At 44.4% G+C, this 12660-nt stretch overlaps 1 protein-coding gene across 2 annotated transcripts in view; it reads left to right on the forward strand.

Moving 5' to 3' along the window:
* Positions 1–362: 362 nt before the first annotated feature.
* The window catches only part of Rsh (Rap GTPase activating protein radish), a 96685-nt gene continuing 84387 nt past the window's right edge, over positions 363–12660 (forward strand). For both annotated transcript variants that reach the window (XM_076896538.1, XM_076896539.1), the window contains exon 1: positions 363–440. The gene's annotated coding sequence lies outside the window, so the exon portion shown is untranslated. The remainder of the gene's footprint in view (positions 441–12660) is intronic.

Below are 12660 nucleotides of genomic sequence, written 5' to 3' on the forward strand. Positions count from 1 at the left end.
GATTACCCTCGTGCACGGTGAAGGAAAGGAAAAATATACACGCAACCGACCGTAAGAAATTGAAATGCGCTCGACGGTACGGCTTATTATACCTCGAGGACCGCTCGAACCGGAAACAAGCGAGCCCTCGCTCCGTCCAGCGGCGCTACCCCCGTTATATTCGGCCAGGTCCGTTCGCGTTACGGTTGCAGGCCGATCCCTTGGCATCCCGCCGGCCCTTCTGTCCCGCAATATCATCAGCCCCGAGAAAACCGCCAGCGAATCTTCCTTCTCTACCCCCGTTTATCGCGTGTACACCTAAAACGGGGAGAGAGGGGCTGGAGGAGCACGTCTGCGCGATGCGCGGCTAGAGAGGAGCGAGCCTCTTTCGCGGCCGGTCCGACGTGCTTTTCCACCCTCGACGACAGTCCTGCCGCACCACCGAAACGTGCCACACAATCGTGAGTAAATTTCCTCCACACTTGGCTGATCACACACACGCGCACACACACGTACACACTCTTTGTCTCTGGTTCTATTTTTCTGTCCCTCTGGTGCCGCGTCCTTCGCTTCCTCTCTTAAACCGGGCTCGCTGGGTTCGCGGTAACCGACAAACAACAATTCACCCCCTCGCTTCTGTTCGATGTTGTTTTTTCTCGAACAAACTCGTAGCTTCGAGAACGATTGTCGTATTCGAAATTGGTGCTCGATGATGTACACGCGTGCTGTTACTTTTGCGCGGATGGATCGGGATTATTTTGCTTCGAGATGTTCTGCGAATGTTCGCAGAGGGGGTTTCGTTTAGAGATCGTTCGATGTTGCGTGTGTTTTCGAAGGGATGTCAGGATTTGGTGAATCGTTGGGGGTTAGACGATTATACGACTAATTAGTCAGCGAGGGCCAGCACGGTTTAAGGGTCGATCCAGCGGCGCGGCTGTTTATACCTCGCCGTGCGTTTCTACCCCTTTTGAGTGTTCGCGGAGGATCTCGTGGAACAACGGCGGGCTGAATCGCGTTGCCTCGTCGTGGATAAACGGGTGTCACGGTAGGAAGATTAATCCTCCTGGCATTCGTGCCTCTTTGCCTCTCTCTCTCTCTTGAGAGCCGCCGTGGAACGACACTCGAACGATCTCGATTAGATCGAACTTGTTTACGGTTTCTTGAACGATCTCGAGGAACTGCCCGGATAGTGAAACTAAAGTGTGTGCTTTACTCGTTCGTAGTCGTTCGGCGGCAATTCGAGGTTTATTTTAATATGATTTGTCAAGTAACGCGACGTTGTTGTTTTTTAAATGATATTAGAGTATTGCATAGTGCATTGATCAGCAATTCTCATTTACTATTGCTGGTATCATCGTTTTCATCGAAACGCATTGTATGATTTTTTGAAAAATTGTGTTATTTAATATAAAAATTGTTTGGTAGTCTATAGTGGTTGATCAAAATAGGTCAGAGATTACTCAACGCTGACCCAATACTCGATACCGTCGATTTTCGCTAACTACAATTTGTTCAAACGTTTTTTTAATAAGAATCGATCATTATAACGAACGTTCTTCCGCGTTCTACTAATTTCCCCAACAATTATCTAAATTTTCCACGTATATCTAAACGTCTCGTTTCACCAATTCCTCTCGCGGTCTATAATTTGCGATATTATTAAATTACTCGATGGTCCGGAATCATTTTTCCCACAAGCATCCAATAATTGGCATAATTAACAATTCTATACCGTCCGCTAAACATTTATAATTATTCGAATAGCAATCGATCATTACATTAAACGAAATTCGCGACGCTATCAATGTCCCGTGAAGTTATTTAAATTAATTAACCCCTACCCCACGTATCCGCGTCCCATCGATCGACCCGCGACCGTTTCGACGTCCGTCTTTTAATTACCCTTCCGAGGCGCGCTTTTTTTTCTCGTCGTCTCGCAACGTGGTCGATCTGAAACTGAATTTTTCACCAGCCGGAGGAGAATTTCCGCGCGAATTAACCCGGCTGCACCTCCTTCCGGTGTCCGGGCGGCGAGAATCGTGGGACGCGGCCTCGCTAACCGCCCCGTAGATGTTTCTAAACGATCCGGGAAACGCAGTTACCGGAACGAGATTATAGAGGACGAGGACGCGGTTACGGTATCGCGTTAGATCCTTCGTTTACTTTCGCGCAAAGCAAACACGGCTGGCGAACGCCCGCCGGCCCTCGTCCTCCACGAGATTTCTCCTCCATGACATTCGCGGCTCGCCTCGAGGACCGTTCTCACGGAATTTTTTACGACGCGTGTGCCCTCGCCGCGTGAAAATCGCTCGCGAGTAGTTCCGTACCCCAGTCGCTTTTTGTCGAGATCGTGAGAAGTAACGTCGATCGTACGCGGTTGCAATAATGCACAGTGTGCACGATCTTTTCGCGCGCCTCTGCACGGAACCATTTTCTGGTCGAAGACAGAGGTAGAAGAGTGAAGGTAGCGAGGTTCGATCGCTGGGAGAAGAGGTGATGGATAAGGGTGGTTCGATGAGCGGTTGCAGGGGAAAGAATGTTTTTTACGTGCACGTAAGTTTTTGTTCGTTTGATAAAGTTGCTTTGGGTTTTTATTGGTTAAGTTTTATTGTCGAAGCTTTCGTTTTAATTATCTGGTAATTGCGACGATGGATGATATTGGCAATTCGAAACGTGCGAAATGGTAGTAATAGCTAATTTTATTAACGGATAGTTGTCTGCTGGAAATTTGTTATCCGAATTACGCTGTTCGTTAGTACTTCAGCCACACATGATGAAGCACGACGCGCTGCGGAATCGAATTTAAAGTAAGCTCGAACATTATTTAAAGTCGTGGAAACACGATAATGAATCAATAAAGAGCATTTAGAGCGGAACTGATTTACAGCGCGTTTAGGTGGACGAAGTTGTTACCTCATTTATTGTTCACGCGTTTCAGAAAGCAAAATTTCGCTCAAGTATTGAATTAATAATATCAGCTGTTGTTAATCGTATAATTTATTCACGATTTTATTTGACTCAAGTATGAAAGATATATACCCTCCCAATTTTGTTGAAAGTTATCATTGCGTTATTTCTAACAGATCGATAATTATTTTACACGATTGCTTTAGTAAGTTTCCAGCGAGAAATGACAGTATAATTAAGAAGTCATTCTCAAGAAATATAATTGCTTCTCCCTTTTGCTTTCGACTTGTAATTAGTTCACATCGAAGCTTATTTCGTTCTCGTTCGTTATTTAGATTGCCAGAAGAACATATTACGATACCATAACGTTACTTCAAACAGTCCGACAGTAGATCACCAAACAATAAGAGTATTATAGGAACAGAGATCCCTCTCGATAAATTAAATTGTTAACATCTCTCGAGTCGAGCCGCCAAAAATGAATACACATGTACCCACTTACACTTTAATGCATAAAGATTAATTAGTGGCAAGGTGTGTTGCATACACACGTGAGTCCTCGACAGCATAAACGTCCCCCTGCCTTAACTTCGTCTCCTTCAATAAATGTGAACTCTCTGTGTATTATATGTAACAATTATTGTTGTCCCCACGAAGCTGCAACAAATACGTCTTCCTCCTTCGAAAGGTATCACGCTGGCAATCTCCTTTTAAGAGATTTCACGGCGACGATGAGAGGCGAGAGGATTTACGAGGAAAAAGGTCGACGTTCAAAAAATCTACTCGAGCAGGGATGAGTGATTAATAGTGTCCCAGATAACGAACTTAAAATTAACCGTGACAAATACTTTTTCTCTCAGCCTGTTACACCGCGAACGAGTCGTTGACGGTCGCGCGTTCCGCGAAAGCCTCTCGCTTTTATTTTCGCCGATAAAAACGTACATTTGCATAAACATCCGCGGTCTGATTCAGTTTGTCAAACACCAGGGGGATCATGCCTCTGATTTTAATTCAATGCTTTGAATAGGGCGGTAAATTGAACGAAAATTGAATTCTGCCGCGCGCATAAATTATTTCGCCGTAGCATTTCTATCCAGCCGCTAATGGAGATAATTTCAATTATTATTATCAGCTTAACGTGTTATGTATATTCATCAAGTGCACCGTATAGCGTGCTGGTGTACGCGGTAAGGTTAAATAGGTACGTCGGAGGCGATTTCTGTCTGAAGCGAGCTCGGGGCACAAAGCGAAATCGTTTCGAAACGCTGGCCTTCGATTACCAGAAGATCGATGTAGCTAGTGTTCCACGGCGAAGCGTATTGGCTGTGCAAATTAAGTTAGATGTATCGAAGGAAATATTTTCTTTTCTTGCCAACCTGTTGAAGAGAATTCGTGCGAATTCCGAACGGTTCGCAAAAAATTATTAACCCCGCACTGAATTTCTCCATCGACGTTACATCGAATTCAATTCCGTTCGTTGCAAAGATCGCCTGATTTAAATTCACACCCCATTTTTCCTCTGTAATACCACCGGTTATAAAGGATATTGGTATGTAACCATATTTTTCCAACCAGTTTTTTTTCGATCAAACTCCGCGTTTCGTTTCCACGGCGGTAAATTCGCACAGTCGCGTGAAAATATTGTTGCACCAAAGTAATTTTAGTATAATTGAATTTACCACGACCATATGCATTAACGTGGAGTACAAACACGATGGTACGCCAACCCCTTCTCGTAGCCATTGTGTACAAAAATGCTGGGCATGTTAGAAAAATTGAATCTGTACGATATTCATTTTTTTCTTTTTTCTTTCGTATAAGTACCTTTCAATATGCCGATATTAAGGTTAATCCTATCTTTCGTTAGGATCTTCACGAAATAATAAGATGCGAAAATTAGCCGCGACGTGGCTCCCAACAATGGTCCCTCATTGTTCTTCCAGACAATAAGTAGAGATTCTGCGCGTACTTCGCAGTTTCCAACGTCGACTCATTCCTCTCGATGATTGAAAGATTCTACAAAAATTGTCTCGAACGCGATCGAACAGTTTTTATCGCGACATTTACCGAGCAAAGAAACGCATCGACGCGGAATCGTCGAAGCCGCGCGACGTGAATTCAGAGCGAAACGCGTCAAGTTTCGACTCCATTTACTTAATTGCATTCTCTTACACCCTTTTATTGTTTTTTTCTCTCTTTTTTTTAATCGTCTGTCGAGAGAGGAGCGCGAAAGACAAAGAGATCTCGGACCGTGAAAAAGGAGCGCCGCCAAGAATATGAAAATGTTTTCCCTCTTCATTTTTCTTGCGCCTCCCTTTGAAGAGGGAGCCTTCCTTTCGAGCTTTTATTAAACAGATTGAGTTTCTTCGGTCGTGCAAAAGAATCGACTGATTCCCGTGGAACTCCAAGCTGCTTTCCATGGCATTCCACAGTTTAATGAAATCCATTGTGCGCGTGGTACGCAGCGCGAAAAATACGGCGGTATTGGCTTGGAAATTCGGATAATAACTTCCAGTATTACTTGTACAGGTATTAAAGGGTACTCGACGATAGTTCGCAAGGTAACTCGGAAGTCGAGCGGCTCAAGCAACCGAAATTAGATTTTATTATACCAAGTTACACTCGAAGTTGGAAATTTCATTTTACGCTGCTTCGTTTGACGAATCCAAAAAAATGCTACTTTATTTGGAACCGTGTATCCCGTAACTTTGTGTAACCGGAAGCTACTTTTAATTAGATCCCGCGGCATGCGAAACGCACAAACCACTTTCGACATCTCTCGCGTTCGCGGAGCTTACTTCTATTAAAAAACTTCGAACAATCGTCCTTTTACTAATCCATGCGCGCTTTCAGGCAGAAACAGTTTTAAACAAATTTGATAAAGTAACTCTTAGCAAAAAATTACTTTAATTCCACAGTGACCGCGTGGTACGTACTCGCGCTACATTTTAATCCTGTATCCCAGGATTTATTGCAACTATTCTTATTAAAAATGAAATGTGACTGCGGTTGTACGCGTAAGAACTCTCTCTCTCTCTTTTAAATCCAAGAATAGTAAGTCAGAAATCAGAATAAAAAATCTTGGGATCACATTATCCTAAATTTCAACCAAGAATCAAGCGATACTCATTTCAACCCTCTGGGTTAACGAAACGCACCCCAAATTTCGCCAGCGTTCTCAGCTCACCGTTTGGCCACCGAATATATAGGCAGCAGGCAGTTTCGTCTGAATTCAGCTCGCGGAGAGCAAAGTTACGTCGACACGCGGGTATCGTAAACAGGTCCGTGTGGCTCGTGAGTGGGTCCATTGTTTCACGTGAAACGCGGTCGTGGAACGAGCTTTGATTCCGAGCGAACCTCGCCACTGTTTCACCCCGCTGCCTTTCGTTCTCCACCCCCCGTCGCCAACGTCTCTGTCCCCCGCCTTTGGACAATGCGCGATCCCTGGTTAGAAGGGCTGACGATTAAGCCGCCAGTTTCTTTTCCACGCATTGTTCCAGGAGGGTGAAAACGTATAACTGGGTCAAAGTTTTGTCGATCGATCGGTCGTTGAGTTCGACGAGTTGGCGGAAACGGGAAGAGGGGTCGTGGAGAACCTGTTGGCCGCCCGTTTAGCTCGAGCGAGACCTGCTTCTCGGCGCTTGGCAGCGAATCTGATGTTGATCTTCCGTGTACTCGCCCTCGTTGCTTCTTTCATTTCTCTTCGTCAGATTTACTTCTCGTTCGAGTGGATGGAAGACAGTAGCGCTGGGTTCTTCGATTGGAATTTTTGTGCTACAGAATTTCCTCGTTGAACAATTATTAAGTTTACTACCCTGTACTCTAATGGTTGACGATAGATTATAATAATGTAGAGAGAGAGGTGTATTTAAGATGCGATAGGAATCGTCTGATCGATCAGGCGAAATGCACCACCCTTAACGAATCGTTGACCCGTAATCGGTATCAATGCCAGCGAGAAGAAATCTATTAATCTGCTAATTGCATTCCACCTCGAAGTCCCTTGGAATTGCTCCGTTGAAGGAGTCGTCGAAGCGTGGGACGCGACTCTGTGTTTCCTCTCTCGCTCCTCTCGACCCGGACATGATTTAGAACAGATTTCGATCGCGGGAGATGAAGCGAGCGTCGATCGATCGCAATGTACTCGCAAGGGTGCGAGAAGCGGAAAGGAGATCCGGCGAATCCGGCGTGTATGCATCCTCGAACCCTCGATCATCAAGGGTCGTGATTACTCCGGAAGGAAAAAGTTCCTTCCCGTGGTTAGTCGCGAAATTGCTCGAGCAGAATCCTCGCGGTGATTTTTCCGGCTCGCATATGTTCACCTCCGGTAGATCCTTCGCGATGCTTTGAACTTCTCTGCAATGGACGACGTTTTAGGGGTTGCGGTGCGCTCTCGACGGTTTGTTGGGGATATTGCTTTTTTCTGATGGAAAAACTGGTGGGTTTGTGAATATATTATTTGTTGAGAGACGACAGTAATATTGGAATCGAATGCGATTTAGTTTGGAGTGAATTGCAATGAGAAGTTGTGTACAGTTTGATTACTTGGGGATGATATGACGTATCATAGTATGTTACACATGAGATATCAAGGTTTATACGAACCGTTAAGGGTTACTATGATCTTATTTCCTAGATTAGATTTAAATTTCGAATGAAAAAAGTTTGTAGCCTCTGTAGAGCCAATAGTTATCATTTAGCGTTCCACGGTGTTGGTCATTTAAGGTTTAAAGCGAAAGTGATTTTAATTTTTAATGCTATTAAAAGCATGATAACGCGAGATGCTTGTAGAAATGTTCCATGTCAGTTGAAACAATTTCCTTAAACTATTCGATTTCATCCAGATGAGCAATCCACATAGGGAGTACCGCTCGCTTGACATTTTGATGTATTTGGACGTTTTCACTCGGGAATCATATTTTATTCATTAGAACTGGCTGAGGATATTACTTGGATTTACGGACGCCGATACTGAAATAATCTCCGCGGTTTCAATCGGGAATAAGAAAATGTAGATCAACCCAGGGGCAGATCGATAACCGGTTGCCTTGACTCAAAACCGTTTCCCAAATACATAGAACAGTAACAATTTAATTTCAACCAGATACTCGAATCGTATTTGAGGAATCGGTATTTTCACGGTGAAAAATAAATTCGTTCCGACTCGCTTCGAAGCAAAATTCCAATCCATTGTGCCGTCACGTTGGAAAACGCTGCAAGAGAAAAGCGAGTCGAAACGGGATTCTTTCCTGCAGCCAACCTCGTCGTCGCCGCGTTCATTGGCCGCTCGTTAATTTCAGCCCAGAACCCGATACCCGCGTCGCTGTCGTTAAATCGCGTTTCCGACCGTGATTCAGTTAACGATCTCCCACGGTGTCGTTAATTAGCCGACGGCCAAAGTATCGAGAAGCGGTGGGGGCCCCGTTGAAATCGAATAAACGTCCGCGATCCCGCGCTTCCCCATCTTTTTCCACCGATTTCGCATCGGCTCGCGTCGCAGTTTTACAGCCATTAATCTCCTCCCATCGCCCTGTTTCTCCCGTCGAGTTTGTCGATACGACGTACTCTCCTATTTTCTATTCCCGTTTCGTTCTTCTTTTTTTGCCCTCTCTCACTTCGTGTAAGTCGAAATGAAATTGAAATAATTGTTAGCGACGCGAGTCGACCGGTTTGAACTTGAAAATGTCTCTGTCGACCTGCGCCTCTGTCACCGGGAAATAAACTTTCCCTCTAGAAAGCGGAAAAAAGTGGTTCCCTGCAGGTTCTGTCACGATGATTGAACGGTTCGCCTGCGATACGCGAAAGGGAACATGTAAACGGTTTTGGTGCTTTCTACGATAGAGACATATCGTTGGGGATATTTATAGCTGAAGAAAGTATACGCGATAGAGTTACTTTTTCAATTGTTTCGAAGATATATCCAAATTGTTTGTCATTCGATTTCAGTAAAGATCTCGAAAGTATAGGTAGCAAATGTTCAATCAATTTCTTTCATTTCCTACTCTTCATTGTACGAGAAAATATTAAAGAAAAGCCTCCCTTACACTTCTCCTTGTCACGCGTAACTGAAATCGACTCTCGATTTTTGGAATACAATTTTTTAGAGGAACATAAATCACACGAGGTACGCTCTCTTAGAACAACTGTCTGGCGTTAAGAATAAAAGGATCACACTGATCCTGTTTGCGATCTTTTACATCATCGTCCGGTTAAATCCCAAATAAAAGACACGTGTTAACGGCTGGGACGAGGAAGGATTCATTGAGCGAGAGGATCAACCGTGTGCTCTTTGGTCAGGACACGGATACTTTCTCATTTATATCAACATTATCCGCTCCTTGGAGACGTTTTCCTCGACTTCTGCCACCTTGAGAACTTCGTCGTCTCCTTTCTTTTCCCTTCTCTTTGCCACCTTTCGCTCGTTATTAAATTACTAGCTGAAAACGATGAAGTAAGCAGCTCCCCCGGTGCCTGATGGTATTAAAGTTTCGCTTGATCAAATGGGATTTTAATCTTTCGCCCCCGTTTACCCTGGCTCGTAACAATTTTTCAGGGAGAGGGTTCGATCATCGGACGGCTTCATTAGGATGAATTATTTATTAACGAGCCCCGCTCGCCACTTTTAATCGTGCCGACAGCGGTAATGGAAGCAAATAAAGCCGGGAATTTTCACGGAGATACGGATTTACATAGCAGAGCGGGATTCGTTCTAAGCGTTCCAGTTGGAAACTTTAATCCGCGCCAAGGTGCAGCGTTTAATTATCGTTGAATCGAACGATCGACTTTGTTGCGTCTCCAGATACGTAAAAACGTCCCTTTGATCGCGTGGGTGTCTGTTTGACATAAATGATTCCTGGAATTCGTTGCAGTCCTAGTCGATGTTCAGTGTTTGCTTCTTCGACGAATTCGTTCGAAGCGTACAAGTTTGTTCGTAGATCTAAGTTATTGAGAATGAGATCGATTGTAGGGTCGAATGATGCCAATTTCTGGTACCAAAGCACTCGTTCCGCGTGACGCGATTTAATTAATGGCGCGACGCGAAACAAGTTGTCCCAGTGGCCCTTAATTAGTCTGCAACGTTAGTTCAGCTAACGGAGGTTAATTGATGTCTAGATACGTTCGTCGATTAACCTTGTTGGTTTTGGTTAAAATTAGCGCATATACGTGCCACTTAATTAAAAAAAAAAAAAGATTTCAGAAGACAATGCATGACAGTTCGAAGATCCTGTTTCTTATTAAAAGAAATTAATAATATTCAGTAGAATTAATCTAAGACAAATGATCTAAATACGCGGGAATGCACTCGTAAGTGTGCATAACGATATTTAATAAATGCAACGAGACCCCTTCCGTCTTTTCGCTGGCATTACCTTCTTCTCGAATACAATTTCAACATAATACTTTCCATTATTCGAGCGCATCTGCATCTGAGACGCGGGATATCCTTTCGATTCGCTTCGCCTCCAATCACGATTCGCGCACCCTCCTCGCGACCGGAAATGCCGCTGCGCACAGACGCGTCCATGGATCGCGAGGGCGAATGTTTCCGTTTCATCGTGAAAACACGACAAATGCGATTAGTCAAACGGAACACGAGACGCTTTTGCCAGTCTTGATGCAAAATTCGGAGGTGAGAACGCGATATCCGTCGATACTTGTTCGATTAAATTCGAAACCATCTCTTTCGACGCGATACAATTTTCAAACGAGTTTGTTCCATCCGAGAGGTGGGAATTCTCTTCTTTGTGGTAAACGCGAAACTATGCACGGTCGACAGACGAATGTGGTTTTCTATTCCGACTCTGGACAGGGTATGATGTGCCGTTTGTACGACGTGATGGAGGAGCGAGAGTGATGTATGGATTAAGCAGAAAATCGTGTACCACGTTATATTATGATGAATACTTTGTTACGAGGCATGGAGTGGTGGTTGCGGCTGTAACGTAACGAGGCGGATACATATTTCGTTTCGTAAAAAATTTGTGGTATTTTCTAAAGCATGAGCTATTCTTCTCTGAAATGAATCGTTACCTTTGGTAACGTTACTTTTAATTACATTTAATAGTATCAATGTACAGGTTGAATTATTTCGCCTGTTAACGTGGAGATTGCATTACTTTTGGTCAGCGATTTGTATTGAAATTTTTCTGTTATAAACAAACGATCGAAATGGCAGAAAAGTGCGCGCCACGCGGAAAGGAAATTAAGAGCCAGGGGGGAAAGGAAAAATCACATGCCAAGATTCCCCTTGCGCCGGTTAATTGAGGCGAAAATGGGACGAAAAAGGAGAGAGGGAGCTTGTAAAATTATCCAGACCCGGTCCTAACAAAGTGAACGAGGCACTGGGTTTAATTTATAACCCGTCGAAGTGTCTCGTTTAATTAAATTTTTAAGGAACCCGGGTAATTGGCCTGCCAACAAAGGCTGAAACTACTTTGTTTCAGCTACCACCCCCTCTTCAACTGCCGTTCGCAGCGTACGTGCTGTCTGGGAATTTCTCTTTCTGCTTTGATCATCGCCGGTTCTTTACAAATTCGGGCCTTTCGCGTTAGAAATTAACAGCTGACCCGAGGAATTCCATCGATCCACGACGAGACGCTAAAATTTTCAGAACGTGACGTTCTCCGTATCGGCGAAGCGTCGCGTGGAAGTTATCCGGTGGACTGTAAAGTGCTTACGATCGCATCCATTAAGGACGCTTAACTTGCTAAGGCATGGCCTTGTAAAATTACTGGAAAAGTGCGTGGAACAGTTTTAGTCGGTGGAAAGTTCGCGGGGAAGTTGAGAGAACGGCGTTCCTGCGGGCGAGCCATATTTATGAGGCCGGGTCGTCGATTATGCTGATGATATTTGCATAAGTTTCAATGCATTTGACACCGATAATCCCCCTCCTAACTGGATTTTCCACGAATTCGTATCGACAATTTCATTGAAACGAATCGCGAGAAGCGATTTATTAATGTCAGATCACACTGCTTTAGACTTCATAAAAGTTGATCTCCTATTTGGAACCTATACTCCTCAACTTAATACATCGAGTACAAGTTTTCTCATAAGCTCAATGCGTATATATAAAGTAAACCTAATTTTTTATATACACATCCAAAGGTATACCTCCTCTTCACTTCTCGATAGAATATGAAACACTGGACGAACACCAAATATCTTCGATCTCTTTCAATCCACCCAACCTTTATCACAGTACAAACTCTAAACCTATTAAATCTCTTTTCAAAAATGTATATACGTCTCCTGAACAACACCATCAGTCTCCCTATTTTCAAATTCCACCACTGCATCCCGTTGACAGCTAAGAACGTGGTCGTTTCGCGAGTAATTCCGTGAACGACGATCTGAAGGGGTGCAGCTGAAGATAATGACGCGATACGCTGTCTCGCGATTTTCGTTACAGCAGCGCTTGGTAACGAGCTCCGTCAGCGTTTCCGTCGGTCCAGCTCGGTTCCAGGCGCGATCTGATCCCGGAATTCCAGATTAGCCGCTGCCCGCCAGGCGAAAGTTACCGCTGGCCAAAATTCGCGAGCTCGTTATAATTAAGATCGGGTGTTTATTCACCCGGGCTTATCGCGCGTGGGCAACGACACGTCTGCTGGGACGTGTGATCACGTCCCCGGGGCTGGTTCGCAGTTGCCAACTGTTCCGCTTTTCTCAGCTCCTCTATTTACTCAATAAACTCGTTGCGTCTGGTAGCCGTTGTTTTATCGGGCGAACGGAGACAGCTTTGTTTTAGAGGGTCGCTCCAGTTCGCAGAATCGT

This window comes from Xylocopa sonorina, chromosome 6 (genome assembly GCF_050948175.1).
Source record: "Xylocopa sonorina isolate GNS202 chromosome 6, iyXylSono1_principal, whole genome shotgun sequence".
NCBI classification, from domain to species: domain Eukaryota; kingdom Metazoa; phylum Arthropoda; class Insecta; order Hymenoptera; family Apidae; genus Xylocopa; species Xylocopa sonorina.